Source organism: Martes martes, assembly GCF_963455335.1.
Source record: "Martes martes genome assembly, chromosome: X".
In the NCBI taxonomy this organism is placed as follows: domain Eukaryota; kingdom Metazoa; phylum Chordata; class Mammalia; order Carnivora; family Mustelidae; genus Martes; species Martes martes.
This window is the reverse complement of record NC_137897.1, coordinates 8,047,244-8,061,154: the sequence shown is the minus strand read 5'-3', so window position 1 is coordinate 8,061,154 and position 13,911 is coordinate 8,047,244. Positions and strand designations below refer to the sequence as shown.

The 13,911-nt window shown below is 40.8% G+C and overlaps 1 protein-coding gene across 1 annotated transcript in view; it reads right to left on the bottom strand.

Moving 5' to 3' along the window:
- FRMPD4 (FERM and PDZ domain containing 4) overlaps positions 1-13,911 on the bottom strand; it is a 793,238-nt gene that overhangs the window by 591,789 nt on the left and 187,538 nt on the right. The gene's annotated exons all lie outside the window — the stretch shown is intronic.

Below are 13,911 nucleotides of genomic sequence, written 5' to 3'. Positions count from 1 at the left end.
CTGGCAAACAGGACATCCCTCGAGGGCAAGACTTTTTTGTCATGGTTTTGTCTGTAGCTAGTGCAAAGCTGGGCAGTGTGGGCTCCCAATAAATGGGCAATAATAATAAACAATAAACTGTCCTTGATTTGCTTATCAGGATAGTGAGGGAACAGGATGAGATGGTCACTGACGCCTCTTCTGGCTTTGAGATTTAGGCAAAGACCATGGCTCTAATTCCCAAGCAGACTCTTAGGTAATTGTGCTTTAGTTTAGGGGAAGAAAGGGGAGGGGGAGAGTCTCCAAGGACAAATACATTTACATGACTGGATCCCTCCTCCTACAGAATGGACATTCTCTTCTCAACTCGAGGTCCAGAGACATGCATTTTCAAACAGGGAAGTTCTTACCTCTCCCCTGCTCAGAAGCCTCCAGATGATTCCCCACCTTGCCTAGAAAGCACCCAACCCTCCCTGTGGCCAACAGACACTGTACTGTCTGGCCTTGTGCCCACCCACCCCCTGACCTCGGTCCGAGGCTCACTGCAGTCCCGCCACGCCAGACTCCTTAATCCTCCTCCATCTACCACATACTTCCCCCCCCCACCTTGAGGTGTATACCCTTGTGGTTTCCTCGTCCTGGAACATCTCCCCCTAGCCACCCCGAGGGCTCGCTTCTTCACCTCCTTCAAATCGGCCGAAAGTCACCTTCACAGGCAGACCGATTCTAACCACCACATTAATGGGCTGCAGTCTCCCTTCTGGCGTGCCCCGTCCTCTTTGCTGATTTATTTCTCTCCATAATGCTTCTTACCTTTCATTATCCGATAAAGGGGACTTTTACTTTCTAGGCTCCCGCAGCCGGCGCTTTCGTCCGGCCCCGATCACTGCTGCGTCGCGGCACCTCTACGACTGCCCGGCGTGCAGCATGGGGCTCAATGGATGTCCGCCGGGTGAATGAGCACGACGAAGGCAGCACAGCGAGGTGGGAGTGAGGCTCAGCTCATGAACCTCAAGCCCCACTGCTTTTCCTGGTTGGCCTTGGGGCTACGGCTCTAATCTCATGTTCATGGCCTCCTCCAGAGTCCACATTGGCTCTGCTCTTCCTGTGAATTTTCCTTTTGTCAACTCTGTTCTCTCTTTCGGGACTGTGGGAGCTCCATCCCGAGGTCAATTAAGCAGGAGGTAAAGTGACCGAAAGGGAAAATGCCTGCATGTACTAATAGAAGGCAAAAGCTATTATCAACACGGAAGGCATGGGGCCGACCATTGACCTTATTTCTTGATGTGGAAAAAAGAGGCAAACATCAAATTTTAGATCCCAGACTCTCAAAAAAGCTATTTTTGAGCCAATGCTGGCTAGAGATGCAACTTTACAAATAAAACTTGAATACACAAATCTGGCATTCTTTTCTAGGCATACCTGGTGTTCAAGGAGGTTGTCCAAACTTAGAAGGCCTTGTGACCAACGATATAATTCATATAATAATGAGAAAGGCAGCAGGGTACAATGGGAAGATGCAGACCTTGGGTACAGGCACTTGCGCTTCTTCATACAAAGAAACAAAATCTAATACCTGCTTTATGAATCCGTTTTAGAATGAAACAGGATATTTTAAGACTGGGATATTATTATGTACAATTATCCAGTCTATAATGGGCACTCAACAGATGTCAGCCATCACCACCACCGTCGTCGTCATAATTGTCATTTGGAAGGGCTGATCTGCCTCAGAGGCAGTGAGAGAGAAGAGTGCCGTCACACAGAGGGAACTAGAGGAGACGGGACAGTTTAGAGGCTGGTTCAGCTGGTCGAGGGTTACTCAAAAGTGGCACAGCTGACATCCAGGACCATATGCCTCTTTGCAGAAGGGTTCCTACCTTGCATACTATAAAACGTTTAATGTTATCCATGGCCTATTCACACCAGATGCAGTAGCAACCCCCCCCCCCCCAACGTGATAAATAAAAATGTCTCTAGACATTGCCAAATGTCCCCTGAGAGGTTCCATCACTCCAGGTTGGGAACCAGTGATGTCTGACCAGGAAACAAGAAATAGAAGGCAGTAAAAAACACACCTGGGGGGGATGCCTGGGTGGCTCAGTTGGTTAAGCAGCTGCCTTCGGCTCAGGTCATGATCCCAGCGTCCTGGGATCGAGTCCCACATCGGGCTCCTTGCTCGGCAGGGAGCCTGCTTCTCCCTCTGCCTGCCACTCTGTCTGCTTGTGCTCACTCTCACTCCTCTCTCTCTCTCTCTGACAAATAAATAAATAAAAATCTTTAAAAAAAAAAAAAAAAACACACCTGGGGGCGCCTGGGTGGCTCAGTGGGTTAAAGCCTCTGCCTTCGGCTCGGGTCATGATCCCAGGGTCCTGGGATCGAGCCCGCATCAGGCTCTCTGCTCAGCGGGGAGCCTGCTTCCCTTCCTCTCTCTCTGCCTGCCTCTCTGCTACTTGTGATCTCTGTCTGTCAAATAAATAAGTAAAATCTTTAAAAAAAAAAAACCAAAACCAAAACCAAAACACACCTGACTTAAATCTTCTGCATACGCAAGGGGCAATACGCCTGTACAGTTTACAGTAGACGCCGGCAAATCATGGCGCACAGGTCAAATCCATCGCATCACTTGTTTTTGTAAATAAAGTTTCAGTCAAACATAGATAGGCTCTCTGTTTACAGTATGGTCTATGGCTGCTTTCAGATGACAGAGGTAGAACTGAAGAGCTGAGATTGAGTTAGCATGGCCCAGCAAGCCTTAAATATTTCTGATCAGGCCATTTTAAGCCAAAGGTGTCGATCCTTGGTTTATAGCACAGATAGGATCTGGAGGTAGGCTGCTTGTTTTTTAATCCTAGGTCAGCTGCTTATCACCAATACATTTTGCTGCAAGGTCCTTAACCTCCCGGTGCTTCAGCTTCCTAATCTGTCAGTAGGGCTGATGATGATGGTGCCAAAGTCACAAGCAGTCCTGGGCACTCAATATGTGTCTGCATTTGTGACCGTTTTTCAAGGGAAACAAAGAAAACATGGTGATATTACTTATTAGGTGACTGATTTCTAGAACTATAAAATCTGCCCAGAAAAGAATAAAATCTCTCACATCTAATCAACTTATTGGTCTCTCTCCTTTAATCGTCTCTAATTTTTGATGTGCTCATTTCAAAGAAAAAAGGAGAGGATCAAAAGCCTTTGAAAAATGGGAGTTTGAAGTACCTGATGGAAAACCCGAGAGGAGAAATACAAATTGATAGTGAAACGGATATGGGCTTTATGTACTTTCTGACTGTTTCATATTAAGAAAGGCTGTGCTTTCGTTATTTACCGTCTCATTGGAAAACTCTTACAAAGGAAAGGCTTTCAGGTAATAATGTACGTTTATGCAGGCCTCGATGTGTATAGAGTTGACCCTTGAACAACACAGGTTTGAACCGTGTAGGTCCACTTATACGTGGATTTTTTTCTTAATAAATGCAATCCAGTACAGTAAATGTATTTTCTCCTTCTTATGAATAACATTTTCTTTTCTCTAGCTTACTTGAAAGTAATAACACAGTATATAATGTACATATCATACAAAATATGGGCTAATCAATTGTTTATGCTTTCAGGAAGGCTTCCGGTCAACAGTAGACTATTAGTAGTTAAGTTTTTGGAGGGTCAAAAGTGATATGGTGGATTTATGACTGTGGAAGGCTGGTGCCCCCAAACCCCACATTGTTCAAAGGTCAACCATATATCCTCACCACAAATCCCCGACCCTGACTAGACCTGGAGCGTCACAACAGAGGATCAAATTAGATTCTTGCCTGTCTCCTTTGCTTAAGTTGCTTCTGCTTCTCTAATTCCTATCTATTCTCCGAGTCTCAGCATGGGTATTTTTCTTCCTGTGGCCCTTGTCGTGCTCTCTGAACTATTTCTTCAAATTCCAGAAGTACTCAGAGGACTTCAGCTCTCAACAAGACACTGCATCCCACACTCACCAAAGCTCTTATTCAATGGCAGCTCATGCGGCTTCCTTGGCTCCAACCAAATTTTTTTCCAATTTTTAAAAAAGATTTTATTTATTTATTTTAAGACAGAGAGAGAAAGAGAGAGGAGGAGGAGCAGGGGGAGAGGGACAAGCAGACTCCACGCTGAGCACAGAGCCCAATGTGGGGCTGGATCCCACAACCCTATGATCATGACCTGAGCTGAAATCAAGAGTCAGATGCTCAACCAACTGAGCTACCCAGGCGCCCCTCCCAATCAAATTTTAGATGACTCGTGGCAAGGACCTGACTTAAGTTTCTCATGTGAATCTCCTGTTGTACTATGCTTAGAGGGGGAGCTCTTAGCAGGCACTGAACACATAAATTAGTTAAAAGTTATATTGGTTGACACACATCCATACTCAATAAAGGACTCAAATGTATAAATATAGATGTGTATAGTCCTACAAATCAATGAAAAAGCAAACAATATCATAGTTACATGGGTGAAACACTTGAACAGACATTCCACAAAAGAATTTATCCAAATGTCCAACACACATAATGAAAAGATACTCAACTGTATTAGTTATCGGGTAATTGCAAATTAAAGCCTTGTGTTGCTATCATTAGACACCTACCACAATGTCTAAAATGAAAAAGATGGAGAACACAGACTACAGACTGGAATTCTCACACACAACCGATGGGACCACAGAATGATATAACTACTTTGGAAAACTGTTTAGCAGTATCTACAAAACCTCCACATAAGCACATTCCATGAATGAGCAATTCCACTCCTTGGTTTATTCTCCATAGAAATGTATATGTATGTTCACTAAACATAAAATACCAAACATCCATAGTAATACCATTCATAATAGCCAAAATGTAAAAGCCACCTAAATGCTGATTAGTAGTAGAATGAATAAAGAAATATCTATAGTCTTCTAATGGAATATGATACAGCACAGAAAAGGAACAATATACAATATTCCCATCAATATGGATGAATTTTACAAACATGATACTGAGTGAAAGAAGCTAGACAGAAAGGGGTATGTAGTATATGACCCAATTTGTATACAGTACAAAACTTACTGAACAAACCTATGCTGTTAGAAATTAAGAAAATGGGAGTGCCCAGGGGGCTCAGTCGGTTAAGCCTCTGTCTTTGGCTCAGGTCATGATCCAAGGGTTCAGGATCGAGCCCCACATCGGGCTCCCTTCTCCACAGGAAGTCTGCTTCTCCCTCTTCCACTCCCCCTGCTTGTGTTACTGCTTTTGCTAGCTCTGTCAAATGAATGAATAAAAATCTTTTTAAAAAAGAAGTTAAGAAAATGGGGGTGCCTGGGTGGCTCCGTTGGTTAAGCATCTGCCTTCAGCTCAGGTCATGATCCCGGGGTCCTGAGATCAAGCCCTGTGTCGGGCTTCCTGCTCAGCGGGGAGTCTGCTTCTCCCTCTCCCTCTGCCTGTTGCTCTCCCTGCTTGTGCTCTCTCTCTCTCTCTGTCAAATGAATAATAAATAAAATCTTTAAAAAAAGGAAGTTAAGAAAATGGTTATTCTTGCAGAGGGGGTATGATGGGTCTCCTCAGAGATAAGAGCTAATGTTCTGTTTTTGTTTTTGTTTTAATCTGAGTGTTGGTTATATGGGCATGTTCAATTTGCGAAAATTTATTGAGCTGTACAATTAAAATATGTACCTTCTTCTGTATGTAGACTATTCAATATAAAGTTAAATTATAACTTTATAATTTAGTTCATTCAGTTCATTCAGTGAGGAGTAAATCAGCAATATTCATCTTTACTTCTAGGTACTGCTTTCTGTTTTGTACATAGTATGTAGGTAACAAGGTCACCATTCCCTGGAGAGAACAACCTATCGTGTTCCTCTCACGTGGTCACAAAAGCCCTTTCGTTAACCAGCACCAGTTCACCACCTCCTATCTTTTGCTAAATACACAGGAACATGTCATTCTTTACCCAGAACTCAGCACTGAAAACTGGAAAGAACTGCATTTTACAGGCCAGAAAACGGACTCTAAGAGTTCAAGTTGTTGGTCTGAGACCAAACAGTCAATTCACTGCTGAGATAGAAGTGAGGTCCTAGAACCCCACCTCCAGTTCCACTCTGGTCTCCTGTTTGCCCGGAATTACCAAAACTCCACAGAGAAGGTCCACAGTTTACACCTTCCTGGGGCAACTGATCATTTCTGGAGTATACACAGAAAATATTCTGCCTGCTGCAAAGGTACCAAGAGCTCTCCATCCCCGCACTTTCCTAAGAAAACTTGACAGGAATTTAATAGGAGAGGATACATTTATTAAATTTTGTCTGGGGTCAATTGTTTCTTGCATGCTACATGTATGTGCTAATTTTTGTAGCTAAACAGCAGACTCATAATCTAGTACTTGGGTAATAAGTATATGATACATTGTATTGTAGGGTTGTTTCATGCTTGTGGGGGGAAGGAAGAGAGAAATCTTACAAGTAGCATGTTTTGTCTTGTCATTTTGAAGGCAAAAGAAAAAAAATCCATATTTTGTATTCAAGGAAAACATGTTTAAATTAACGATGTGAATATATTTTTTGTTTCTCCTTGAACAAGGCTTTTGTATCTCTTCTCTACTTAATGCATACTGATGCCAGAAGGAGGTCAAGCTACAGAAAAGGCCACAGTATTACATAACCCAGCCTGGGAGACTTCCTGAATCTCGATGCTGACCCTGGGTGGTACCAACAATGAGCAAGGAATTCTAAGAAGAGAGCACTGAGTGCATCAACGTGTACATCAAATATAGGCTGCAGAGCAGGATGGAACTGAATCCAGTTATGAAAGGGGACGTGGCCTTAGAAAGCCTGTTGCTGCCCTATTCAGAACTTCTCTCTTCTCTTTGATTTTCCTCTCACCTCTCGGCCCCCCACCTCCTCCCTACCTCTTTCCTCAGCCCCTTGGTGCTTTCACCAGACACGCCCTAAAGTGACCCCTGATGACAGCCTGTGAGACAATGAGCAGAGGACCCAGCTCAGCCCACGCCTGGGCTCCCAACCCACCAAAACTCTAAGACACTAAATGTGTGTTGTTTTAAGCTACTAAGTTTGTGGTAACTTGTCATGCAGCATCAGAAAATAAATACACAGGAACAGAAAAAAAGCTGGAAGTTTCACAAATATCTGGAGGTTAAATAACATGCTCCTGACCAACCAATGGGTCAAAGAGGATATCCAAAGGGAAATCAAGAAATATCTTGAAACAAATAAAAATAGAAGCACAACATATTAAAACCTATGAGATGCTGCCAAAGGTATTCTACACTTGATCTTAGCCGAAAGGCTGAGAAGCGATATTCTAAAAGAGAAATTTATAGTGGTAAATGTCTACATTAAGAAATATATCTAAAAAAAAAAAGAAATACATCTCTATTGAGGAGTGGGGGAGTAGTGATAGGATAGAATAAAAAAATAAAGCAAACCTAATTATGAGAGAAAGGAAGGAAGAAAGGGAGGGAGGGAAGGGCAGGAAGGGAGAAAGGAAGGAAAGAAGGAAGGAAGGAAGGAAGAGAGAGAGAGGCATCTGGGTGGCTCAGTTGGTTAAGTGTCTGCCTTTGGCTCAGGTCATGATCCTAGGGTCCTGGAATTGAGCCCCACGTTGGACTCCCTGCTCAGTGGGGAGTCTGCTTCACGCTCTCCCACTGCCTGCCCTCCCCCTGATGTGCTCTCTATCTCTCTCTCTGTCAACTAAATAAATAAAAATTTTAAAAAAATTTAAAAAGGAAGGAAGGGAAGGAATCTCAAATAAACAGCCTAACTTTATACCTCAAGGAACTAGAAAAACAAACTAAATCCAAAGGTAACAGAGGAAATGAAATAACAAAGGTCAGAGCAGAAATAAATGAAATAGAGACCAGAAACTCAGTAGATCAATGAAATTAAGAGCTAAGTGTTGGAAGAGATAAATGAAATTGTCAAACCTTCAGCTAGACCAACTCAGAAAAAAGACAGAACTCAAATAAGATCAGAAGTGAAAAGGGAGACACTACAACTGATACAACTGATACCACAGAAATACAGAATCATAAGCAGCTACCATGAACAACGATATGGCAACAAACTGGATAACCCAGAAGAAATGAACAAACTCCTAGAAACATACAACCCACTAAGACTAAGTCATAGTAGACAGAAGAGAAAGAAAATCTGCCCAAACCAATACTGAGGAAGTAAACTGAATCAGTAATCAAAAACCTACCAATATAAAAAAGCCTAGAACAAGACGGTTTCACTGATGAATTCTACCAAACATTTAAAGAATTAAGGCCAATCCTTCTCAAAGTCTTAAAAAAAAAAACCTAAACAAACAAATAACCTGAAGAAGAGGGAATACTCCCAAACTAATTTTATGAGCCCAACATTTACCTTAATAAGAAAGCCAGATAAGGGCACTATAAGAAAAGAAAATTACAGACAAATACTCCAGATGAATATAGATATAAAAATTCTCAACAAAATATTAGCAAACTGAATTCAATAGCACATTAAATGGATCATACACCATGATCAAGTGGGATTTTTTTCCCCTGGGAGGCAAGGATGCTTCAACATATACAAATCAATAAATGTGATACATCACATTAGAATGAAATATAAAAATCACATTATCATCTCAATAGAAGCAGAAAAGAAATTCGATAAAATTCAACACCTTTCATGATTAAAAACTTTCAGCAAACTAGGTATAGAAGGCACATAATAAAGGCCATATATGACAAGCCCACAGCTAACACCATATTCAGCAGTGAAACGTTGAAAACTTTCCTTCTAAGACCAGAAACAAGACAAAGGTACCCACACTCACCACTCCTATTTGACACAGTTCTAGAAGTCTTAGCCAGAGTTATCAGGTAAGAAAAAGAAATAAAAGATATCCAAATAGGAAAGGAAGAAGTAAAATTGTTTTTGTTTGCATATGATATGACTTTATATATAGAAATTTCTAAAGATTCCACCAAATTACTGCTAGAACTAATCAACAAATTCAGTAAAGTTGCAGCCTACACAATCAACACACAGAAAATAGTTGCATTTTTATATACTAATGACAAAATATCTATAAAAGAAATTCTAAAAATCAAGCCTGGGAGGCTCGGTCAGTTAAGCACCTGACTCTTGGTTTTGGCTCAGGTCATGATCTCGGGGACATGGGATCCAGTCCTGCGTTGGACTTGGTGCTCAGCATAGAGTCTGTTTTTCCCTCTTCCTCTGCTCCTCCCTATGTTCTCTCTCTCCCTCATAAACAAATTAAAAATCTTAAAAAATAATAAAAATCAATCCCATTCACAATATATAGCATCAAAGTGGGGCACCTGGGTGGCTGAGGTGGTTAAGTGTCTGACTTCAGCTCAGGTCATGAACTCAGGGTTCTGAGATAGAGCCCCACATGGGGCTCCACGCTCAGTGGGCAGTCTGCCTGTCCCTTTCCCTCAGGCCTTCCCTCTGTTCATACTCTCTCTCTCTTTCTCTCTGATAAATAAACACAATTAAAAAAAAAAACGATAGCACCAAAAATAATAAAATACTTAGGAATAAATTTAACCAAGGAGATGAAATTTCTGTCCACTGGAAACTATAAGACTTTGATGAAAGAAATTGAAGAAGACACAAGTAGATGGAAAGATAACCCATGTTCACAGATTAGAAGAATTAACATTGTTAAGATATCCATACTACCCAAAGCCATCTACAGATTCAATGCAATCCCTTTCAAAATTTCAATGACATTTTTTACAGAAATAGAACAATCCTAAAATTTGTATGGAGCCCCAAAAGACCCCAAATAGCCAAAGAAGTCCCGAGAAAGAAGAGCAAAGCTGGAGGCATCACCCTTCCTGATTTCAAATTATATTACAATGCAACAGTAATCAAAGCACTACAGCTCTGGCATTAAAAACAGACACACAGTACAATGGAATAGAATCGAGAGCCCAGAAATAAACCCTTATGTATATGGTTAACCAATATTTGACAAGGAGGCCAAAAATACTCAATGGAAAAGGTAGTCTCTTCCACAAATGGTGCTGGGAAAACTGGATACGCAGAAGAATGCAGAAGAATGAAATTGGTCTCCTACCTTACACTTAACTCACAAAAATTAGTTTGAAATAGATATTAAAGACTTAAACCTAAGACCTAAACCCACAGCATTCCTAGAAGAAAACATAGGATAAAAAGATTTTTGATACTGGTCTTGGCAGTGAGTTCCTAGATATAACATCCAAAGTACAAGCAACTAAAGCAAAATTTAAGAAGTAGAACCACATCAAACTAAAAAACTTCTGCACAGGGGCGCCTGGGTGGCTTGGTGGGTTAAGCCTCTGCCTTCGGCTTAGGTCATGATCTCAGGGTCCTGGGATCGAGCCCCGCATCGGGCTCTTTGCTCAGTGGGGAGCCTGCTTCCCCCTCTCTCTCTCTGCCTGCCTCTCTGCCTACTTGTGATCTCTCTCTCTGTGTCAAATAAATAAATAAAATCATTTTTTAAAAAAAGTTTCTATATAGTAAAAGAAACCATCAACAAAATAAAAGGCAACCTAAAGAATGGGAGAAATATTGGCCAATCATATTTCTGATAAAGGGTTAATATCCAAAATATGAAAACTCAAACCCAATAGCAAAAATACAAACAATCCAATTAAAAACTAGGCAAAGGACCTGAATAGGCATTTTTCCAAAGAAAACATACAACGGCCAAAAGGTACATGAAAAGCTACTTGACAACATTAATCACCAGGGAAATGCAAATCAAAACCACAAGAAGATACCACCTCACACCTGTCAGAATAACTGGTATCAAAAAGACAGAAGAGCAGGGTGGTTCAAAGGGTTAAACCTCTGCCTTCAGCTTAGGTCATGGTATCAGGGTCCTGGGATCGAGCCCCGCATCGGGCTCTCTGCTCGGCAGGGAGCCTGTTTCTCCGTCTCTCTGTCCACCTCTCTGCCTACTTGTGATCTCTCTCTCTGTGTCAAATAAATAAAAAAATTTTTAGAAGATTTGTTAATCTAAAAAAAAAAAAAAAGAAGATACAAAGTGTTGGCAGGGATGTGGAGAAAAGGGAACTTTCATGTACTCTTGGTGAAAGTGTAAGTTGGTGTAGCCACCATGGCAAACAGTATGGAGGGTCCTCAAAAACTAAAAATAGAACTATCATATGACCTAGCAATTTCACTTTTCAGTATAGATTCAAAAGAAATGAAGGCAGGATCTCAAAGAGGTATTTGCATACTCCTGTTTATTGCAACATTATTCACAACAGCCGAGATATGGAAGCCACCTAAGTGTCCATCCACAGATACCTGGATAAAGAAAATATGAAGATATGAAAAAGAAAATATGAAGATACAATTTAGCCATGAGGAATAAAGAATCCTGCCATTTGTGACAACTTGGATGAAACTTGAGGGCATCATGCTAAGTGAAATAAGTCAGACAGAGAAAGACAAATACTATAAGATCACGCTTACATGTGAAATCTAAAAAAGCCAAACTCAGACAGAGTGCAGTAGTGGTGACCAGGTGGGGAACATGGAGAGATATTGGTCAAAGGGTATAACTTTCAGTTATAAGATTAACAAGCTCTGGGGGATCTAATGTACAGCACGGGGTTTACAGCTAATGATACTGTATTATGCATTTGGAAGTTGCTAGAGGAGTAAACCTTCAATATATTCACCACAAAACAGAAGTGGTAATTATGTGACAGGATGGAGGTATTAGCTAATGCTACTGGCCGTAATCATTTTGCAACATATGAATGTATCAAATCAACACATGGTATACCTTAAACTTACACAATGTATGTCAGTTACATCTCCCTAAAGCTGGGGTGGGCCCTGAGGGGGTGGGGGGTGGGGGAGTGGAGAACAAATACAGTGTTCTCAGGATTAGCTTGACTTTCCCAGACCCTCATGTCATGACACACCCAAGCCTCCCCATCTTTGCCCCATCTTTGAAAGAGGCTCTCACAAACAATCAAAAAACCCTCTTTCCTCAAATATCCAAACTCTCTTATTTCTCCAGAGCCTGAAAGAGAATTGTTTGTTCATCTCTAATAGACTGATTAATAATTAAACATTAGTGACTCTGTCATCTCTCCATTCCAGGAATATAAACTTTTTAATAGAAAGCATCAGTATTGGAGCGCCTGGGTGGCTCAGTCAGTTAAACATCTGACTCTTGATCTCAGCTAAAGTCTTGATCTCAGGGTCGTGAGTTTAAGCCCCTCGTTGGACTCCACACTGGGCATGAAGCCTACTTAAAATTGAAAAAGGAAAAAAGAAAACCTCAGAATTTTCTCCGATGTGCTCCCTGAGTTATTGTTATAGAAAAACACAAAACAAAATGAAAAACCAGTTCTGTGGCCAAATGTTTGGGAAATGCTGAGCAAAGCAAAGTTAAGTAAGCCTTTTTTTTTTTTCCTGCAGTAGTTCCTGAGCTTGTAACATCCTAAAGGAGTTTGAGCACCCGCAAAAGGAGATAGATAAACACACAGCGTTTGTGTAACATATTTGACTACAGAGCCATTTCCTCCTCTCCTTTTAATATGTGTGCTTTTGTGTGCATATGTGTGTGGAATCTTACTGGATAGCAACACAGAGAGCAGGCAGGCAGGCAGACAGACAGACAGACACACATATGAAAAGAACTAGAAGATATTAAAATTGAATGTCTATAAATAATAGTTATATCAGTAGTTATTATAAAATGACAGGTTTAAGGATGTTTACTTGTCTCCTCTATGTTTTTTATTGTTTGCAAATAATTTTTGAAAGAAAAAAATTACAAAGAACAACAAGCATGTATCCATCTTGAGCCAGAGATTATTATTATTTTTTAAAGATTTCATTTATTTATTTGAGAGAGAAAGAGAAAGCCTACACACGCGAGAGAAAGCCCACAAGTGAGCGAGAGAGAGCACAGCCTGGCAGGGGGAGAACAGAGGGAGAGGAAGAGGCAGGTTCCTGACTGAGCAGGGACCCCAACCAGGGCTCAATCCCAGGACCCCGGGATCACGACCTGAGTCAGAGGCAGACACTTAAAAGACCGAGCCACCCAGGCACCCCAACCAGAAATTGTTTTTTAAAAATTAATTAAGGGTGATTATTCATAATGATTATTCATAATCATAATCAGATCAATTGATTTTTATCAGTATTCAAAAGATGTCCACAGGTTTCTATAAAAGATGAACCTCCTCATACATTTAAATTATGGTTCAATTTTTAAAGATTGAAATACACATGTTTAGTGCAATAATTGCCGTATGGTAGTTTCACAAAAAGACTTCATTTAATTGAATTCTTTGAAGCCACATTTACTGGGTAAAATTTACCATCTGGTGGTATATTTGCTATTATGGGGCATTAGCAAATACCATTATCAGAGTTCATTATTTGAAATTAGTGTTTCATGATTTCTTTTATCCCCAGCACTGAGTTGTAAATAGGCTATGTTCAGACTAAAAGCATTTTATCTACGATGTTTTTCATTTTCTATTTATTCTTCCATTATTAGTGATCCCCTGATGATAGCCAAACATCAACATGTTCCCCAACACTTTTCTGGCTCTAGCAAAATTCAAGATGTCATATGTGAGTTTGCCTTAAGGCTTTTCTGCCGCCAATTTGCTTATTCTCGTATCCAAATCTATGTGCCATTGAGTCGCCTGTATACAAGGGGATCTCATACCCAAGTCATTGGCCTTTCCAAAGCTTCCATCCAATGTGGCTTCTCTCTTCTGCCAGTTTCCTACACCAAAAGAAGAGTCTTTTAAGTAGCGAGTACACCATTCTGCTTTCATTCACGGTGGAGAGGCAAGAAATTTTAAAACCCATTGCTTATTGGTTTTCTTGATATGTTGGACATTAGTCATTATTTTAGATAATGGAACCACCAAAATGTCTAACTC